This window comes from Cetorhinus maximus, chromosome 16 (genome assembly GCF_964194155.1).
Source record: "Cetorhinus maximus chromosome 16, sCetMax3.hap1.1, whole genome shotgun sequence".
Classification (NCBI taxonomy): Eukaryota; Metazoa; Chordata; class Chondrichthyes; order Lamniformes; family Cetorhinidae; genus Cetorhinus; species Cetorhinus maximus.
In genome coordinates, this window is record NC_135894.1 from 48,217,600 (window position 1) to 48,240,059 (window position 22,460).

The 22,460-nt window shown below is 45.2% G+C and overlaps 1 protein-coding gene across 2 annotated transcripts in view; it reads right to left on the reverse strand.

The window, feature by feature from the left end:
* Positions 1–22,460, reverse strand: part of lsamp (limbic system associated membrane protein) — a 929,375-nt gene that overhangs the window by 70,199 nt on the left and 836,716 nt on the right. The gene's annotated exons all lie outside the window — the stretch shown is intronic.

Here is a 22,460-nt window from a genome sequence, read left to right on the forward strand (position 1 = left end):
TCCTGATCAATGTGCTGAGCACAATATTTGCATTACCAACACAACATCCAGACAAAGTGATAAATACAAGACTAGTTGGATGCATCCAAGGTCAAAACAGTGGCAAATGATTAACTACGTCACTGTGTGTCAGAGGGATCTCCAAGGTGTACAAATTACCCGTGCAATGTGAGGTGCCGAATGTTGGGCAGATCACAAACTAATCAGAGCAATTTTCAATTTGCGAATTGCTCCAATTCAGCACAAACGACCAAAAGTCATCAGAGCCTCTCTCAATACTGAGTAACATCACTTGATACAATGAGCTTCAGAAAACACTTGATCAAAAACTCAAAGCTAACATACCCCTAGTTGGAGACTGCATTGAGAAGTGGGGCAAATTTACAGACACTGTCCCTGAAACAGCAAGCACTGTTCTTTGACCAAAGAAGTGATGCATCAACATTGGTTCAATGAAAATGGTGAAAAGATCTTTCAAATCCTGCAGGCCAAATTTAGAACATATATGGAGTGGCAGAACAATCCAACTTCCATCTCCAAAAGAGACAAGTTTTGACACCTGAAGAGCAAAGTTCAGAGTGATCTACATGTGATGCAAGACAGATAGTGGGAAAGGAAAGCTAAGAATTACAACAATATGCTGACTCCCACAACTCAAAACTGTTCAGTTCCATCAAATCTGTATATGGGCCTTCTAGGTCAGGCTCCACACTGTTGCTCTTGGCCAATGGGTCATCTTTGGTCAAAAATAAGGCAGAAATAAGAGACAGATGGGTGGCCAGCTAAACAGACCATCTACCGTCAACACCACAACCCTCAGCCAGATTCCTCAGTGACCAGTCCTTGACGAGCTTCACTTGTCTCCTTCTGTTGATGAGATCAAGAAAGCCATTAGGCAGATGGACTCAGACAAGGCTTCAGGAAAAGATGCAATCCCAGCAGAAACTTTCAAAACAGCAGACCCTGAAATTATAGTAGTCTTCCATTAGACCCTCTTGTTCATTTGGAATGAAGAAATTATGCCAAATGACTTTTGTAATGCCACGATTGTTGTTTTGTACAAAAACAAAGGCAGTAAAGCAGTGTGTGGCAGCTACAGAGGTACATCACTTCTGTCCATAGCTAGAAAGATCTTTCCTTGCATCATCTTGAACAGACTTATCATTGTGGCAGCAAGGAACTGACCTGAGGCTCAGTGTGGCTTTTGACCAGGTCGCAGCAGTGGATATAATGTTCACTGTGAGATAAATCCAAGAAAAATGCCTTGATCAAAACAAGGCCGTTTACTTCACTTTCGTTGACCTAACAAAGGCCTTTGACACAGTCAATAGGGGGCCCTCTGGACAATCCTGGCACGGCTTGGTTGCCCAAAAAAATTTGTCAAGATCATACAGCTGTTCCACGATGGAATGATGGGCCAGGTCCTTTCACATGGTGAATGACCAGCTTCCTTTGGGATCTCGAACGAAGTGAAGTAGGGCTGCATTCTAGCAGTGGTTCTCTTTAATCTGTTCTTCACCTGTATCCTTAACCATGCTGTTGTGGATTGCAAAGAGGGAGTGTATTTCCAATATCAACTTGATGGCTCACTCTTTGATTTACCACATCTCAGTGCAAAAACTGGAAGATCTGAGAAACTCATCCTTTTCACGGATGAGTGTGCCTTAATGCCTCACAAAACGAGAGATTTGCTGATCATGGTTGACAGATTTCAGAGGCTTCAAAGATATTGGATTGACCATCAGACTTGGAAGGGCTGAGGTTCTATACAAGCCCTTACCAAATTCCAGCATTATTCAACCAGATATCGCCATCGATGATACAAAGCTGAAGAATGTTGATAGCTTCAAATCTCTTGGAACCATTATTTCCAACAATGGTTCACTTGATAGTGAGATGAGATATCAGCTAGGATCAGCAAGGCAAGACAGGCACTTGGAAGACTTCGCAGCAGAGTAGTAAACCACCACAACATTACACTGTCCATGAAGATCAAGATGTACAATGCTCTTGTCATTACTTCCCTCCTCTATGGCTGAGAGTCCTGGACTTTATACTGCAAACACATAGGGCAGTTGGAACAATTTCCCATGCATACTCTTCGCTCCATCCTCGGTATCTGCTGGCAAGACCAGATCACAAATATTGAAATCTAAGACCGAGCCCAGGCAACAAATATTGAAGCAAAGGTCCTGAGAGCCCAACTGCACTAGGTAGGGCATGTCATTAGAATGGAGCACCATCGCATCTTGAGACAGCTGGAGAGCTAGCATCTGGCAAAAGAAATCAAGGTTCGTCATGCAAAGGCTACAAAGACATGTTTAAGGGAAATCTGAAGTGGTGCAGCATCAAGCCTGATGAGCTGGAAGAATCAGCATGAGAAGGAACTGTCTGGAGAGTCCTGATGCTTAGAGCTTCTGTCACTTTTGAAAAGGATCAATGTCATTGTCTTATTGCGGCCCATGCACAACATCATAGAGCAACGCCTGTTCATGTCACAACATGAGTTCCAATGCCCCAACTGTTCCCGACTCTGTGTCCAGACTGGGACGATACCACCATCATTGATGATTCTGAATGTCCATCGTCTTCTTTGAACTCAAAGGACAACCAACATCATCATTGTACTAGGCGAGCTAGAAACTTTGATCATAGGTTTGGTGAACTAACATTTTTCATTCAATGTTAGGCCTGCATCCTGTAAGACTCTCAGGACTGCTCTGACTCTGTGATCATGCTCTTCTCCCATGGAGCCATGTATGAGTATGTCGTACATATGGCATGTTACTACTTGCATGCCTTCAAATTTCTGGAGCAGTCACTATTCCAAAGGGCAATTTACTGAAACAATAATGACTGAGTGGCGGTGGTGGTAGGTAGCAGGGAATGGGGTGGTGCAGGCAGAGTTCCACAACTGTAGAATAATAGGCCCTTCCAAAACTGCTGTCACTCAAAAAGACTAACCTGTTACGACCTGTAAGAAGATGGAGGAAATTTTAAAACAGAGCCACATACAAGAAAAAAAAAGAACTACAAGCAAGAGTGGGTGAGGCTACTTTCCTCAGTGTAAGAACACAAATTGATTTAGCATCAGCTCATAAGGTGATATCGTACTCGGTCTTTCACTTCCCTGGGCATATAAACAACTTTCAAAGTTCATTCTGAAATGTATTGCTGTAGTTCTCAACAGCAAATATGTTAACTTTATGGATTACTTTCAGTTTTAGGCATTCCTTTCTGGTTAGTAGACAGCACTCTTGATTTTGAATGACAGAGAGATTCGAGGATTTCTCAGTCTTTGTATTTCAGCTTTGCCATGAGTTGGCTTTTGTCTTTTAAAGTTGCCCCAACACGACCTTGTAATTTGATAGATGCGAGTTGTAGTATTATCTGCTTGAGTCATTTGACTTCATCTGATAAAACAGAAACTCCTGCTCCTGTGTCTAGTTTTTAAACTCTGTGGGGTGTTCATCCACTTTGAATACTCAATTACTTAATACTTCAATGCTTTTGGTTTTCAGTATCATTTACCTCCTCTAGGAAGGTTAGTCTCTTTGCTTGTGGTTCTTTCATTTCTTGTATGTGGCTCTGTTTTAAAATTTCCTCCCTCTTCGTACAGGTTGTTAACATTTTTGAGTGCCAACAATTTTAAAATGGCCTATTTTTCTACAGTTGTGAAACTCTTCCTGCACCACCTCATTCCCTGCTACCTACCACCACCACCACCACCAAACCACGTCCCCCACCACCCCACCGCCCCCTCACACCCCACCACCCCACCACCCCCACACCACCCCACCTCCCCACCCCTTGGATGTTCTTCTTGCGTGTGCAGTTTGTTCCTGTCATACGAAGACATTTCAAAATGTCAGCTGGCACACTTTTCCCCATTTTGGTGGGCTTAGGCTTTGGCATGCTCTCTTATGGCCTGCAAACTGAATAGTCTCAGTTGGTCTGCATAGGACCTCTCCTTCCCCATGAACAAATGCCAGATTCTGTTTCCTGAGTTCCGTTTGCCTCGCAATCTGCGCTCTCTTGCCTGAAAAAGACCTGATAATATTTTGTCTCGGACCCCGACTATGAGTCTGTTGTGAATCAGCTGATCCTCTAAGCTCCATTATCGCAGTTCCCTGTCAGCCTATAAAGATTGTTGATGAATGAATCCATGCTTTCACCTGGTCTTTGCTTTCTTTTATTAAATTTAGACTTCTCTATTATTAAATTCTGATGGATGCTGAAATAAGAATCAAAAGCTTGCAAGACTTCTTCATAAGAAGCTGAAGTCTCATCAACACCATGCCTTGCTATCATGCCACCAACAATAGATCCTACTGCATAAAGTAGTGTACTGACCTAGACTTTTTGATATTTTTTGTGCAATCCTGAAGCCATTCTGTACCTTGTGAAACTTTTTCTCCAGTTGCCCCAGTTCTGGGCCTGTTGCGAGCCTTCTGCACTCCGATTTGATGCGTGGTACTGTGGATTCCATGCTTCTGTTGAGCACTGGAATTGTTCCTGTTTCTGTGCTGCTGTTTGCTGCTTTGGGCCTGTGCTCACTGCTGTCTGGTCTCTGGATCTGTGTCTTAGCTTGTAGCTGTTTCTCCCTTGATGTTCTGACATCTTGGTGAGTCTTAATTTTTTTTCTTTTGTCCTTCCTTCACAGATCTCTTTTTTTGCCAGCCCTGTATATTATTTTTAAGGTGCGCAGGGTCTTCTACCCTCTGCCACCATGTTTTGTTGTGTGGTCGGCGCCTAGATGGGAGTTTTAGGAATTGCCTATCCTCCCAAAGTATGCTGCTCAAATCTGTCGTTTTACAAATTTACACATTTGGACCTCGACACGTGTTGGAACTTCTCCTCTTTCCAGATCTCTCTCACTTCTCAGTCATGTGATCTGACATCATTGTTACTTCAGCATCATGTATGCTTCTGATGTTAACCCCTTTCTCTACAAGTTCCCACAAGAGGAAACATCCTCCCGATATCCATGCTATCAAGTCCTCTCATCTTATATGTTTCAATAAGATGACCTCTCAATCTTCTAAAGTCCAATGTGTATAGGTCCAACCTGTTCAACCTTTCTTCATAAGGTAAGCCCTTCATCCCAAAGCCTGTCCACCATCAACAAGGCACAAGCCAGGACTGTGATGGAATATTCCCCACTTGTCAGGATGAGTGCAGCTCCTACAAAACTGAAGAAGCTGGACAACGTCCAGGACAAAGCAGCCCATTTGATTGGCACCACATCCACAAACATTCACTCCCTCCACCACCGACTCACAGTAGCAGCAGTGTGTACCATCTACAAGATGCACTGCAGGAATTCACCAAGGCTCTTTCGACAGCACCTTCCAAACCCACGACCACTATCACCTAGAAGGCCAAGGACAACAGATAGATAGGAACACCACCACCTGGAAGATCCCCTCCAAATCACTCACCATCCTGACTTGGAAATAAATCACCGTTTCTTCACTGTCGCTGGATCAAATTCCTGGAACTCCCTTCCTATCAGCACTGTGGGTGTACCTACACCACATGGACTGCAGCGGTTCAAGAAGGCAGCTCACCACCACGTTCTCAAGGGCAACTAGGGATGGGCAATAAATGCTGGCCCAGCCAGTGAGGCCCACGTCCTGTAAATGAATTTTTAAAAAATCCCAGAAATGAGTTCAGTGAACCTTCTCTGAACTGCTTCTAAAGGAGTTTTTTTTTTTCATAAAGGAGACCAAAACAGTACACAGTACTCCAGATGTGGTCTCACCAAGGCCCTGTACAGCTACAGAAAACCTTTCTGACTTTTATATTCTATTCCCCTTGCAACAAATGGCAGCATGCCATTTGCCTTTCTAATCACTTGCTGTATATGCATACTAACTTTTTGTGATTAATGTATCAGGACACCCAGATCCCTCTGTACCACAGAGTTCTGCAACATCTCTTCATTTAAATAGTAAATTGCCTTTCTATTGTTTCTGCCAAAGTCGACAGGTTCACATTTTTTCACATTATACTCCATCTGCCAAATTTTTGTCTTAACTTAACCTATCTGTATCCTTTTGTAGACTCTTTACCTCCTCTTGTCAACTCAGTTTTCTACAGATCTTGGTGTCATCGGCAAATATAGCTACCATACATTTGGTTCCTTCATGCAAATCATTGATATAGATTGTAAATCGTTGAGGCCCAGCACTGATTCACTCATTACACTTGCCAACCTGAAAAAGACCTATTTATCACTAACCTCTTCTTCCTGTTAGCTAATCAATTCTTTATCCATGCTAATATATTAACCCCTACACTATGTGCTCTTATCTTGTGTTGTGGCACCTTATCAAATGCCTTTTGGAAATCCAAGTACACCACATCTACAGATTCCCCTTTGTCCACCTTGAATATGAATGCTTCAAAAAACTCTAATAAATTAGTTAAACACAATGTCCCTTTGGCAAAGCCATGTTGACTCTGCCAGATCTCTTGCTATAACTTCCTTAATAATGGATTCTAGCTATTTCCCTGTGACAGATGTGCGGCTAACTGGCCTATAATTTCCTGCATTTTGACTCCCTCCTTTCTTGAATAAAGGTGTTACACTGGCTATTTTCCAATCCGCTGGGACCTTTCCAGAATCTAAGAAATTTTGGAAGATTATAATCTCTGCTATCTCTGTAGCCACTTATTTTAAGACCTTAGGATGCAGGCCATCAGGTCCTGGGGAATTGTCAGCCTTTAGGTCTAATGGTATTCCCAGTACCTTTTCCCTGGTGATGGTGATTGCTTTAAGTTCCTCCCTCCCTTTCATCTTTTGATTTTCAAGAACCTTTGGGAAATTTTCTCAGTCTTCTACAGTGATGACAGGCACAAAATACCTGTTCAATGCCTCCGCCATTTCCTTTTTTTCCCACTATCAATTCACCAGACTCACTCTCCAGAGGAACAACATTAGCTTTAGTTACTCTTTACCTATTCAAATACTTATAGAAGCTTTCATGTCTGTTTTTATTTTATTAGCTAGCTTTCTCTCATACTCTACTTTCTCCCTCCTTTTAAGAACTTTGCTAGTTCTTAAATCTTTGCTGAGAATTAAAATATCTCCTTAAAAGTCTGCCACTGCAACTCTACTGCCCTACCTTTTAGCCTAGTTTCCCAGTGCCTTTTCTCTGGTGATAGTGATTGTTTTAAGTTCCTCCCTCCCTTTCATCTCTTGATTTTCAAGTATCTTTGGGAAATTTTCAAGTCTTCTACAGTGATAACAGACTTCATTTCATCTAGCTCTGCCTTCGTACCCTTATAATTACCTTTATTTGGGTTTAAAACACTCGTCTTAGACCACACTTCTCCCCTTCGAACTGAAAGTGAAATTCTATAATGTTATGATCACTCTCACCTAGAGGCTCCTATCATTAGGTTAATTGATTAACCCTGTCTCTTTGCTAATTACCAGGTCTAGAATAGCCTGCTCCTTGGTTGGCTCCATAATGTAAGCTCAAAGAAATTGTCCCAAATGCACTCTGTGAACTCATTTTCCAGTATACCTTTGCCAATCTGATTCACCCAATCTACATGTAGATTAAAATCACCCATGGTTATTGTGGCACCTTCCTTACATGGCCATGTATTTCTTCCTGTGTACTCCTTCTTACAGTGTACCTACTGTTAGGGGGGGTGGTGCTCTTAACTACTCCCACAATGGCCTCTCCCCTCTCCTATTTCCACCCCAAACTGATTCTATATCTTGCTCTTTTGAGCTAAGTTCATCTTTCACTACTGTACTAATGACATCCTTAATTAACAGAGTTACCCCACCACCTTTTCCTAGCTTCCTGTCTTTTCAAAATATCAAATACCCTTCAATATTCAGATACCAGCTTTGGTTACCTTGCAACTATGTCTCTGTAGGTATCATAACAGTGTTTTCTTAAATAACAAATAAAAGAAAAACATTTATACTTGAATAAATGAAAGAAAATCAACTGACATCAGAAATTTTATTTTGAACACCCATTGGTCTATTTTAGTTACTGACCAAGCTACTGATGTGGGCTGCCACTAAGGAATAGGGGCCTCTGAAATAATAGAGGTAAGTTTTTGTCTGAGTGCTGGTGCATGCAACATTTCTTTCTCTCTTCCTAAGTTTTGAGTTCGAGAAAGCAGACATGCCAACCTAGAAAACTAGCAAAATCTGACTTCAAAAGAGCTGACAACTCAAAACAACCCTAATTATAGACCTTTAACAGATGAAGAACTAATTACTTTGAAAGTGCAGTTTCTGTAAGTGTAGAGCCAATATAACGTCATTTGTATTGCAGGGAACAGAAAGTACACAAAAGCGAGCCGTGATATTGGTGCTCACCAATATTACTGTGTAAAACTGACAACAACTGCTTGGGCTTGGTTTTCAATTGCCCTTGGGGCTGAGAATGGATGTGGGCGTGCTTTGAAAATAGTGTTCCCAGATGGCTTGTCTGTGTCTCAATGCCTTTGGGACATGCTGCTATTTTCAAAGCAAGGACTGGTGGGGTGGGGTGTGGGGAATCTACTTGCCTTCAATTAATTGCGCATCAAGTTCCATGAAGAGCTTATTACTGGACTGTGGAGGGCCAGATGGCAATTTTCAAATTGCAGATTGGCAAAACCAAATATTCTGGTACTGTTCGTGCACAGTGTCAGGTGCAATGCGGAAAGCCATCAAGTAATGTTTAATTTGGAAAAAAAAAGGCAATAAAGATTACTGAGTCAGGTCTGGTGTTGTACCTTTTTTGCCTGTTTCATCATTTCTCTGCACCGTGAGATTGCTGGCCCTTTGATGTCCTGCTTCCTCTATTCTGCAAGGTAGCAGCAGGTCCTTCCTGGCTTTCTTTGAGGATTGTGCTCAGTAGTCAGTTCCTGCCCCCCCGGCAGCATTTAGACCACTAATTGGGCACCAAGCTTGCCACCAGCCCAATTAGGGCATTTATATTTGAAGATAGCATCACATGAGTGACGCAGATGCAGCGCAGTGTCGGAGCATGATCCAGGCATTGGTTTCCCAGCCCCACATCGAAAATCAAGTCCCTGGTGTCAGTGCATACACGTTTAATGCATATTCTGAAGTTCCTGTCAGTGATACGCTCCTCCTCTGCAGAGTGCACTGTTGTAGTCATCGCAGATAAAACCATGAACACCCAACTGATTTGTTGTGAATCTGAACTATTTACACAATATTATGGCTGTAAAAATTAATGAAAAGGTTAAGCTATGTTCAATCAAGATTAACTACGTTTTTAATCTGTGTACCATGTTATAGTTATTGCTGAACAACCTATTTAGGCTTGACAAACTAATTTTACAAGTGTGGAATCCTATTCCCTCAGAAGAAAATTAAAAGTGTGATCAAACGATTTCCAAAAAGATTTTTAAAAGTGTTTAAGTTTCTCCTTTAATCCCACAGGTATACCCAATCCGATTTTGCTAGAATGATGCTTTAAATGTAATTTATATCCCTTTTTAATTACGCCCTGTTTTGCTGCCTTTGAGAATTTTCAATTCTGATTGGCTGATCCACCTGCCTGCTGCCTGACCGGTTACAGGGCACGACAGATCTCCTGTAGAAGGCATCAAACTGAAACTGACTTTGGAAAAAATAAAATCTGTGTTTTTGAGCCTGCTAAATCTTATGGGTAGATTACTCACAGTCAATGATGTGGGCCATCTTTTTGCCACTGACAACAAAATGTGAGCCAAATATTTATTTCTAGGGAAATACACATTGAAAATTTGAGTTTATTTGGTACTTTTATTTAGTGCTTTTACCAACACGACCAGTTCAATCAGATTCAATGGATTGCATCAGCTGCACTCAGAGTCCAGTTGAGTTTCCAACCCCAATTTCCATCTCCACCAATGACTAGGAATCAGTCCTTACTGACAGCCTGTAGCTCAAATAGCACCAGTGCACAAAACTAGAAACAGTGCTGCTGTAGCAGCAGAAAAAAACATGAAGTTGGTTATCCATGTTGACTTCTACTGGTAATGTAATCAAGGGACACTACCTGTAAAATATTGATAGGCTGCATAAAATTGGAACATGTGAGAGACATTTTGAGCTTTTCAGTCCATGAGTGCAGGTTTGTTGCTGAGCATTCAAACGTTTGAACACCCACTGAGATTTTCACCTGGAAAAGGTGACAACCAATTTATTTTGGAGTTACTTTTTCTAAAATACAAAAAACAAACGATAAAATAGCAGTAAGTAAGATGGATTGGTTTCATTAGTTACTTATGCCCTATTTTATCTTCTGTGCCACACTGTTCTTTTCTTTCCCCACTCCCCCACCCCACTACAGCTCAAATCATGATACTTGTAAAAGGGTTGTGTGGTGTTAGACCTGTTTCAGTAGGCTGGTAGCAGACTTGTAGACTTGGACCCACTGAAACCAAATTTAATGATGCACACGCTAGGCCTCAGTCAAAGATATCAGGCTCCTGTAATCCAGATTAAAAGAAGACCAATATTCCCCTTTCTATATGCAAGTGTGCATGCCAAATTCATTCCTGCTTCCACTCTGTCTAGTTGATCCAATAAAAAATATTAACTGTACACAGTAGATTTATTGTCCTAAATGGCAAAACAAGAAGACACACAGGCTCTCGCCTGCCATATAATATCCAGAGACTGGGTGGATCTTTAACTCCAAAAAATAGGTGGGTTTGGATCAGATGGGCAGGTACAGTTTTAAAAATCTGAATCTTGACCCCACTTTCAGTTTTAACGAAGATGGGATATGAGGGCAATGACCTGCTCCCAGGAAGTGAGCTTGCAACTTCAATACAATAACGAGGCTACATGCCTTATATTTAACCATTAATCCTAATGTAACTTGAAGAGTCTATGTTTCCCAAGCCTTGAGAAACCTTGCAATGACAAAGAGGTGAGGACTGCTGCAGGCGTTAAATGCCTGTCCACTCACCTGCTAGATCCAAATTACCTGCCTTGCCAACACTCCTCCCGCACTTCCTCTACTGGGGCACCATGCCTAGCCCTTCTGGTCTTCCCCCAACGCTGACCAAGCCCATGAGGCCTTTGATCTTTCCCCTCGTCACCCCATCCCCCAATCCCACCCACCGCCTCTGCTTCTCCCACGAGATTTCCAATCTTCTTCCCACGGCCCCCGAAACCCATTTTGCCCTTCCCACCTCAAAATAGAATGTGAATGTGGATCCTCCCACCACGTCCTCGGTTTTGAACTCAGACCTAGCTGGTCAGCGGTCTCTTCTACAACATCCCCTGCCTGACTGAAAGCCAAGCCTGTCAAACAGGCTGACTTCTGGATGGGGAACCTGTAACAGCATACCAGTAAGCCTCACCTCCTCCCCGACCCCTTCCTCGCATCCAGCAAGCCAAAATATTAAACCACCCTTACCACCGCCACCACCACTCTCTTCATAAATTTTAGGTCTCAGGCTAAACCCTAATGCCGAACTGTACCGACTTCCAGTACGCTAAGAACCAGCATTGCACTTTGAGTAAAATCATAATTTCTGTTCCACTTGAATATATATAATTCCTTGTCAAGATTTCTGTTTTTCTAGCAGAATATAAGCAGGTAAAGATCAAATAACATGTCAAAAATAATCAAGGTAGATAATTAATTTGAAAATTAATTTAAGTAGAGAATTAATTTAAGTAGGAAATTAATTTGATAGAGCAGAAAGCTGACTCACCCAATTAAAAATAGGAACAGGGTAAGACAGCTTTGGTCAGGCCTGACACTACCTGACAGCAGTAATACATCCAGTTCATATTCAACCATTGGAATACTAAGGGCGGAATTTTCCCAGATTTGCACTAAGGGCAGAATTTTATGTTGTCGGGCCCGACCCAATCGGCGGCGGGCGCGTAGCCAATCTCTGCCGGTGAAACAGGCCGCGCTGCCATTTTGCATGGGTGGGCCAATTAAGGCCTGCCCAACGCATTTCAGACTCCCATGTACAGCGGGAAATTCAAATGTGCAGCGGGCGTGTACAGACCGCTGGTTCCAATGGGGAGCCGGCAGTCTGTATAAAGAAAGGCCAGGCAGCCTCCTTTAGGCTGTTCACCACGGCCAGCGACCGGGCTACAGATGAGGTCAGGGCAGAAGAGGAGGAGGGGGCCAGGCTGCAGGGTTGGCTAATGTGCCCCTCGGTTCTCCGATGCCTGCCTTGCTGCCCTCCTGGAAGAGGTGTCCAACCGTTGGGAGGTGTTGTTTCCTGAGGATGGGAGGAGGAGGGCCCCCCACGTGACCAGGCTGGCATGGCAGGAGGTGGCGGAGGCTGTAAGCTGTCAAGATGCTGTGCGGTGCACAGGAACACAGTGCTGCAAACCCTTCAATGATTTGTTGCGCTCTGAAAGGGTGAGCACCATGTCAGCCTTGGCCATTTTACCCAGCAGGTAGCCTTAGCCTTTGAGGCCCCCCCCTCCCAACGTCTTAGTGTCGTTACTGCACTGGGCATTTGGCACGCGCTGGGTGGGCAAACAGGTAGTGACCATGCTTACATCAGCCTTAGTGGTTGAGGAGAAGATGGGTTCTCCCCGCAGCATATGTTGGTGTTTGTCGCATTTGAGTAGTCTGGGGACAACCTGCAGGGGAGGCAGCTAGACACATACTCAGACCTCCAACACATGTCTTATTGATGGTGATGAGATGGTGGAAGGGGAGCCTCAAGGTGTTGTGGCCAAGAGCCATCTGCTGGCATCAGCGCCGCACCGAGTTGCGCCTCCTTGCCATGGGCGCTAGGACCCGTGTGTTATTCAAAGTGATGGACGCCGCAAGTGTCCAAGGTGTCCGTTGGGGGAGAGAGTTGGGAGCAGCCGTACTATCTTCTGGGGACTGATCACCAGTAGTGTGGACAGGAGCCACTGGAGGCCTCAGGTGGGCCTCTGTGGTTGGGGTGTGGCGTGTGCGTGCAGAGTACATGAGCGATCAGCCCCAATAAATGCTCTTCTCTGTTCTGCAGGCAAAAACAGAGGACAATAGCCGGGAGCATTTGCGGACTGGTGGTGGGCACGCCGTGCTGCAGCGTGTCACCACCTACGAGGAGCAGGCCATGGAGCTGGGGAGGAAGCAAGCGGACAGCTCGGCAGGTGTCAGCGAGGCTGTGGTGCAGCGGCCAGGTATTTGAGGGCCACAGTCACATCCACTCTGTCTCCCCACCAGCCAAACCACTGATGGTTGCTGCAATCATTAATGCTGCAACACTGCTCCTTCACAGACTGATGCAGTCAGACATGTAGGTCATACACAAAGGTCCCTCGGCCCCTTGAGGATGTGCGTCTCTAGCACCTTCCAAAGTTGCCTTATCCCATTTGTGACCACTATCCCCATGGCCTAACATGCCATGGCATCGCCGCTGCACATCCAAAGACTTATTGCATCTTAGGAGGGTTGGTACCTCCACCACCCTTTCAGCCAGTGCGTCCCACATTACTCTGTCCAAAAGGTCCTCAGCACCTCACCTGTCAACCTCATAGCACTCAACTTAAATAAATGCCACCACGTGAGTCATCTCTGCTCCAAGGGCAAATGTTGCCTTCTGTCCACCTGTTCTATGCCCCTCCTAACGGAATGAAGGCCAATAATGTGACCTGTCAATCTCCTGTGCTCCAAGGCAAATGTCGCAAGTGTTTGCAATGTTTCCTCATAACTCCAACTCTCCAGGCCAGCATGCATCCAGGTCAGGAACCTCTGCACTCTCCCCACTCCAATGTCATCCCTCCCATGAAGCTCAGGTCACAACTGAACGCAGAAGTGTAGATGTGGCCTCGACAGCGTTTTCTGCACTTGCAACATGACCTCCCTTTTCCTACATTCTATTCCTCGTCTAATGAAGGCAAGTCTGGCTTCAACCTTGTTAAACACCTTATGTTCCTGTTCTGCTACCTTAACGGGGTCTGCCCAGCAAGGTCCCTGTAATCATCCTGACTTCCCACGGTCCTTCCATTACTCATGTATTCCCGTACCTCATTTGTCTTGCCCAAGTGCTTAACCGCACACTTATCCACATAACATTCCATGTGACATTCTTTAGGCCATCTGACCAGCCTGTCTGTATGCGCATATAATGTTTGGGCCTCCTCTTGACTATTTACCACCCCACCATTGTTCATCTCCTTACGGTGAGCGACTTATGAGGCTGGGGGGTAAGGGATGAAAGGTGTTACTGACTGAATGCTAACTGATGCACTGTCCTTGTTGTTAATTTCAGCATCACCACCGCATGGCCACCAGGAACAAGTCCTGGACTCCCCTTCCATACCCGAGGGGCATCACTTGCAACTTGCGTCACATCCTTTTGGCGAGCCAGGCACCAGCGCAGTGACTACCACATCGGTGGGGATTATGACGTCGGCTAGTGTCCCGGGGCACAGCGGAGAGGGCACTTCACAATTGCTGGGGGAGATGGCACGGCCAGAGAGTGCCGATGGTGCCAGCAGCCGGAGGACTGCAGAGGACCAAGCACATGCTGAGCCCGGCAGTGATAATGTGCCTCTGGAGATGTCAGCCATGCAGCAGCTGCGGGAAAAGCGGCAGAGTGCGCGGGAGCATCTGGCAGAGTTGCATGAGGGTGTGCTTCACTTGGTCTCTGTGGTGGACGAATCCAGGCAGAGTGTCAGTGATGGCATGAACCTCAGGACAGAGCTTCAGGCTTCCTCCATTGAGCTCTTCATCCTTCATCCAGCTCTTCTTGTCCCAACTCCCCCCACCTTAAACCAGCTTATATTTCACCCCTTTTCTATTTTTCCTTACTTCTGTTGAAGCGTCATGCGGACTTGAAACATTAACTGTGCTCCTCTCCACAGATGCTGCCAGACCTGCTGAGTTTTTCCAGGTATTTTTGTTTTTGTTTTGGATTTCCAGCATCCGCAGTTTTTTGTTTTTATCTCTGTGTTTAATTGACTGCCACTTCTCTTCAAGGAATGCCTACTTTGAAGAAGTTTTGCTCTTCTCTCTGTCAGGATTTTCATATCTCTCTTTTGCCTTGTTCACCTTCATTGCTTTCCATTTCTCTCCTGTTGTTTGACAAGGTGTTTACTAAAACCCACTTTCACAGCCATATTTCCTTCCTCAGTGACTGTCTCCGTCTCCGACTTACCCCACGTGGATTTCAACTGAAGTTCCATCCCTCATGTTTCGAACCCACCCAGGATTACAGGTATCTCCGGGACATACAACGCTCCTCGGATTGCTGTTCCCATTGCATTCTGAGATCCACACTCAGTGCCATGCGCCGCCATATGAATACATTCGACCTCTCCCTCCAGCAGCACCGTCGCACCCTATTTCTAAGCTGCGCCTGCCCCCAGTTTAATTTTATTCTTCGTCTCATCCGACGCCTCAACAAGAAACTTTGTCTCTTTCTTTCAGGTGCAAAGGAACGCAAGCTCCAACAACTCATCGACAGCAACACCCATCCAGGACCCTCCACCCCTGCCTGTCCCTCTGTCCCCATCCCGTCTTCCAATCCCAGCCCCGGCTGTGTATTCACCATACCCCCTGACCTTCCCCTCTCCGACGCTGAATGTTCAGTGCTCAGCAAAGGACTTAGTTTCATACCCTTATGCCCTCATCTCAATGAATTTCGGGCTCGGCACGATGCTGAACTCTTCTTCCGCTGCCTTCGTCTCCGTGCTCACTTCTTTGGGCAGGAGTCCTCTCCCCGTTCAACAGATTCTTTTACCCACCTCCAATATTCTCCCTCCACCTGGACCCCTCCCTCTGGATTCTTACCTTCTCTTGATCTTTTCATTGAAAACTGTCGGCGTGACATTAGTCGTCTCAATTTCTCTGCTCCTCTCACCCATTCTAATCTGTCTCTCTCTGAACTTGCTGCACTCCGTTCTCTCAGGTCCAACCCTGACATTGTCATCAAACCCGCTGACAAGGGCGGTGCTGTTGTTGTCTGGCACACTGACCTCTACCTTGGAGAGGCTGAACGTCAACTCGCAGACACTTCCTCCTACCTCTCCCTGGACCATGACCCCACCACTGAACATCAAGCCATTGTTTCCAGGACCGTTACTGACCTCATCTCCTCTGGAGATCTTCCTTCCACAGCTTCCAACCTGATAGTCTCCCAACCTCGGACGGCCCGCTTCTACCTCCTACCCAAAATCCACAAACAGGACTGTCCCGGCAGACCGATCGTGTCAGCCTGTTCCTGCCCCACGGAACTCATTTCTTGCTATCTTGACTCCATTCTCTCTCCCCTTGTCCAGTCCCTTCCCACCTACCTCTGTGATTCCTCTGACACCCTACATCATGTCAACAATTTCCAGTTCCCTGGCCCCAACCGCCTCCTCTTCACCATGGACGTCCAATCCCTCTACACCTCCATCTCCCACCGGGATGGTCTGATGGCTCTCTGCTTCTTTCTCGAACAGAGGCCCAAAAAATCCCCATCCACCACTACTCTCCTCCGTCTGGCTGAACTTGTTCTCACATTGAACAATTTCTCCTTAAACTCTTCTCACTTCCTCCAAATAAAAGGTGTGGCTTTCAAAGAATCATCCTCCACCATTTCCGCCAACTCCAGCATGATGCCACCACCAAACACATCTTCCCTTCAACCCCCGGCGGCATTCCACAGGGATTGTTCCCTCCGGGACACCCTGGTCCACTTTTCCATCACCCCCTACTCCTCAACCCCCTCCCAAGGCACCTTCCCATGCAACCGCAGCAGGTGCAACACCTGCCCCTTTACTTCCCCCCTCCTCACCGTCCAAGGGCCCAAACACTCCTTTCAAGTGAAGCAGCATTTCACTTGCACTTCCCTCAATTTAGTCTACTGCATTCGTTGCTCCCAATGCGGTTTCCTCCACATTGGAGAGACCAAACGCAGACTGGGTGACCGCTTTGCAGAACACCTTTGGTCTGTCCGCAAGCATGACCCAGACCTCCCTGTCGCTCGCCATTTCAACATTCCACCCTGCTCTCATGCCCACATGTCCGTCCTTGGCTTGCTGCATTGTTCCAGTGAAGCTCAACGCAAACTGGAGGAACGGCACCTCATCTTCTGACTAGGCACTTTACAGCCTTCTGGACTGAATATTGAGTTCAACAATTTTAGATCATGAACTCTCTCCTCCATCGCCAACCCCTTTCCGATTTTCCCCCTCCTTTTTGCTTTTTCCAATAATTTATATAGATTTTTCTTTTCCCACCTATTTCCATTATTTTTAAATGTATTTCCATCCATTGTTTTATCTCTACCTTTTAGCCTTTTTCGATTCCTTCACCCCACCCCACCCCCACTAGGGCTATCTGTACCTTGCTCGTCCTGCTTTCTACCCTTAATTAGCACATCCCTTTAGATAATATCACCACCTTCAACACCTCTTTGACCTTTTGTCTGTGACATCTTTTGGTTATCTCCACCTATCACTGGCCCTCTATCCAGCTCTTCTTGTCCCAACTCCCCCCACCTTAAACCAGCTTATATTTCACCCCTTTTCTATTTTTCCTTAGTTCTGTTGAAGAGTCATGCGGACTCGAAATGTTAACTGTGCTCCTCTCCGCAGATGCTGCCAGACCTGCTGAGTTTTATTATCTGCGTCAGAGCTTTATTTTGGTGGGTATTCACGCTGCCATAAGCCCAACTGGAGTCAAACATTCAGAAATGCGCTGTGAAGATCTATGGTTTCTCCTCACTGCATGTCGTCATCATCCTCCACAAATCTAGCAGTTGGACTGCACACATTGTACAATCTCCTCGCTAAATCTGGCCATATAGCAGTCAACGCTGGAGGTGCTCACAGCCCCTTGCAATGTCAGCATCCCGGTTTGGATCAGTCTCCCCGATGGTTCAAGCTAAAAGGGCAGCCATGCAGCGCACTAAACTCTGGCCATCTAAGTGGTGGCCAACATTCTCCGGGAAGCATTAAGGGACCATCACACTTAACCAGGACAGGTTCTTAGTACACTCATGCTAACTATGTATCACTCTCATTAATCCTGCAGGAGGGGTACATCAGGATCATGGAGCCTGGTGAACTAGCTGTATGCCTGTTGGCCTATAGAGCATGAAGAAGACGGACGAGAGAGTGATTGCGGCTCCTGGCTACACAGAGGCAAGAGGAGCAGCCTCAAGATGAAGGGCATCTGGGGCTCCCACACACACCACCCAAGAGCCACAGCGAACCGTTGCAGGCCTAGCAACGCCCAGGGTCTATAGACACCGCCTTTCCTGCAGATGGCCGAGAACTAGTGTCGCCAAAGTGTGAATGTCTAGGGAACTGTTCACTCACATCTGCCAATTACTGCAGGATTTGGTACCACAGGGACATGGAGGGCACCCACTGCCAGTGGCCGTGAAAGTGATCATGGTGCTCAATTTCTATGCCAATGGCTCCTTTCAGGGCTCCATAGGTGACCTTTGTCGGATTTCACAATCCGACACCCACAAATGTATCCATGAGGTCACGGATGCCATCTTTGCGAGGGAACACATCTTTGTGCATTTCGCCCAGGACCAGAACAGCCAGGATGTATGAGCAATTGGATTTGCCCAGGTCTTGGCTTTCCTACAGATGCAGGGTGCGATTGACTGCACTCATGTGGTGCTCAGATCTCCATCATTACACACATCACCTTACATCAACTGCAAGGGTTTCCACTCACTAAATGTGCAGTTGGTATGCAACTACCAGAAATGCATCCTGCAGATGTGCACACAGTTCCCAGGGATTGTGCACGACACCTACATCCTGAGTCACTCGCAGATCCCTGCAGTCTTCCAGGGTCCACAGAGGCTGCAGGGTTGGCTCTTCGGGGACAAGGGATACCTGCAGAGGCTGTGGCTGATGACACCCGCGCGGTAGCCTCAGACTGCAGCAGGGCGACGCTATAATGAGGCCCATGCTGCAGCTCGCACCTTGGTGGTGCAGATCATCGGGATGCTGAAGATGAGGTTCCGGTGCCTAGACCAGCCTGGTGGACACCTGCAGAGGGTGTCACACATCATCAGGGTGGGGGAGCTCTGGAGAGCTTGGTGGCACTTTGATGCCTCTGCATTGTTTGAGTGGGCAGATAAGCTAGGAGCCCAACCCCAATCATATCAATGTGGCTGTGCCTGAACTGCCTCAGTTGCAGAGGAATGGTCACTTTCTACAGGTTTCCCCAATGCGTGGCCAATTCTCTCGCCCACCCTACCCCCCCACCCCGAATGCTTGCGTGCTATACTCAACGGCAGGGATGTTCTTGCCACCACCCCCCCACCCCCACACTGCAACTAGTCACCTGAACTGCACTTGCCCCCCACTCCCCCTCACCCTCAAAAGTTGCCTCAACATCAAAGCTGCTCCTGCCTCCTATTTCCCTCACCTTCATAAGTCACCTCAGAGGCAGGGCTGCACTTGCCCCCCCAGCTCACCCTCGCCCTCAAAAGTTACCTCCGAGGTAGGTTGGCACTTAACCCCAGAAGCCTGCAAAGCAACAGGCGACCCTGGCAAGCTCTGCAGAATGTTGCTGTCCTCTCACCTCCAGTTCACCCAAAGTGCAGACCGCCAAGTGCACGTCCCTCTGTGCTGTTGTGAAACACGTCGGTGTGCTTTCCCGCTGATGTGGACGAACAATCCAGCAGGGGTGCAGGAGCCTGGTGGGATGGCCTGATAATGTATTACAATATGCTGATGTATTACAATGAGGTTCCCGAAGACCGATGGCAGGAAATGTGGCCCGCCACCAGCAGGCTGAGCGGACAATCATGACCTAACTTTCACCTGTCGTGAAACCGATCACACTATATTGTCAGCTCACGCCACTTATCATGCCCGCCACCAGTGGGCATGGAAAATTCCGCCCTCAGTGCACTTGTAACGGAGATGCAGTTGCATGGTGCACCATTAAGTAGAACTCCTCTAGATTTAGTAAAGCACTCTAGTATCTTGTTATAATCAGCCTGAGCTTTTGTCAATAGTGTATAGACTATTTTCATGTATCCAGTAACCATACAAAAACATCATACAACATGCCTTTTCACTGTCTTCATCTTCAGTAAGAGTATACTTTATTTTAAGTGGAAATCAGCTGGTAGGCAGCTATGCATCTTACAAATGTTAAAAGCTTTGAATTATATTTTGTTGCAGAAGTTGAGCTCAAAAGATATCTGCAGGCAGGAGTAGTAGGGTACTTAACTAATGTTCAGAGGCCAGAGCAGCTCATTCACCTCAGTCTGGTGAACTGATAAATTGCTCTCCAGACTTGGGACATGGGACTTCTCATGGAAATTAAATACTTCATCAGCAGAAGAAAATAATGATTAACAAGCATGATAAGCATGAAATTGTGAGCCAGACAATGGCAGTCTCTTAATTAGAGGAGAAGATAAGCTGAAAAATAGCCTGTGAGAAAAAAGGGGGAAAAAAGCAGCACAATGGTAATTTCCACAGAAAGCCTTGTTTACCAGGAAAAACTCAAGAGGGTAAGTAGAGGTTCTATCCTGAATTTCCTTATGTGCTAAGGTACAAGGTATTTCTGAGTGCTTACAAACTGAGCTTTGGGTGTGCTGGAATCTTACCTCACTTTCCTTCATGTAGTTGACCTAGAAGATAAATCCTATGGAATAAATCTATGTTAGTTTAGGCAGTTGACTCCTGCTAATATTTCCTCTCTTTGGCACTTCCTATTCTCACTGTCAGCTCAATTTTTTAAAAAAAGGTAAAATAAATCTCGCTGATTATGGTAAAAAGATTGATAGGTACAGTATTGATTTTTAGAAGGAAAACCTCTGAAACTCTTAGATAGACAATGCTACAGACTAAGGTTAAGAAATGAAAATGGAAAATGTTGGAAATACTCAGCAGGTCAGGCAACAATCATGGAGAGAGAAACAGGGCTAAAGTTTCAAGTCAATGACCATTCATCATAACAAAGATTAAGACTGTTCATCTCAATGTAAGCAAATCATTCAAGTGACCATGGGATGCATGGATGTCAACTATCATATCCATGGTATTGCAGCTACATTTCGCAATTAGGGTATGTTTTGAGCAATAAATAAAATCTAAGGGCTAAAGCATACTGATAGGAATGAATTAAAATTTTTGTTTCTAAACTAGAGGGGTTACCAAAACAATAGATTTAAAGACATCCAGGTTAACCCACCTGAGAATAGACTACTAACAGTGGTTTCAGTGAACAGCCTAGGTCTTTATTACACCCTTGGGCTAGAATTTAAGTGAAAGACTGACTAAGTCTACTCTACTAAATCTTTCACAATCACCTGCTCCAGGCATCAATTTTGACTCAGTGGGATTTGTATGTTCTAACAAGCTAGAATCGTTCTAATCTAATCTCTCCTCTGACATAGATCTATAGCTTGATTAGAAGGATACCATATTTGGCTGCTGACTTTGAATTATGGAGACCTGTGATTACTTTGTATAATAAATCTTCACACCTGTGTGTGATGACATGATTAAAGACCATATAAAATGCTACATTTGAATGGAAAGAATTCAGTCAAATGAATTATTCACTTTGAAAGATGGCATTTACTCTACTGCTCATTGTGCCCTTTAATTTTATGAAGGCACTTGGAGGCACTGACCTTACTTCATTGTATGCTTTCTGCTTGAACTTCTGAATGTTTTTTGAAACTAGATTTGAGATTTTCTATCACTTATTTTATTGGCAAGACTTACAAATAGCCAAAGTTTGATGCCACTTACTTTGACCCATAATTGTTCCATGCAGCAATGATAAAGGCAACTTCATAAGGTTGCCTTCCACTCTCCAGAACAACTTTGGCAGGTGGAAATAAAGTACATTTAAAAAACGATAAAATGTAGGTTAGTGACCCCAACTTAATACATTTTTTTTTGCAAAAGCCACTTCTAGTATCAAGGAAAGGTGCAATGAGAACGGAAATCATTCTTTCTATTTTATATACTTATGACATTTTCAAGGAAGATGTGAGATGGATGGATAGATGGATAGATTCTGTTTCTTATCCTTATTTTGACAATCTGGTTTCTACCTGAGGACACAGGGAAGAAACTTCCAATTATGATGTCACAGCCAATAGTCCCAACTGACCTCAGAATATGCCTATTGAAACCTCAGCATGTTTTGACTGAGGCCACTTCCCAACAGGATCGCCCAGCCTAAAGGAAGAGGAGAGTTCTGCCTTAGCAAATAAACATCACTGCATACTCCCAGGCCCAGATTACCCACGAGCAATACCACAGGAAACCAGTTGGTAACTTATAATATTGGGGATGCACCAGATGGCATCGCTATTGATACTGCAAGGAACAGCTGCGATACACAGCAAGTGGTATCATGCTATGGCTCACAGGATTCATAAATGAGATAGTACATGATTTGTATGTACAAAACATCATAAGTTTATACTCCACTGAAAATGTGTTGGCAAATACAAAATAGCCGTGGAGGTTTTCAATACCCGCCCTGGACTGGCCCTTCTTAATATAAGTGCCTAAT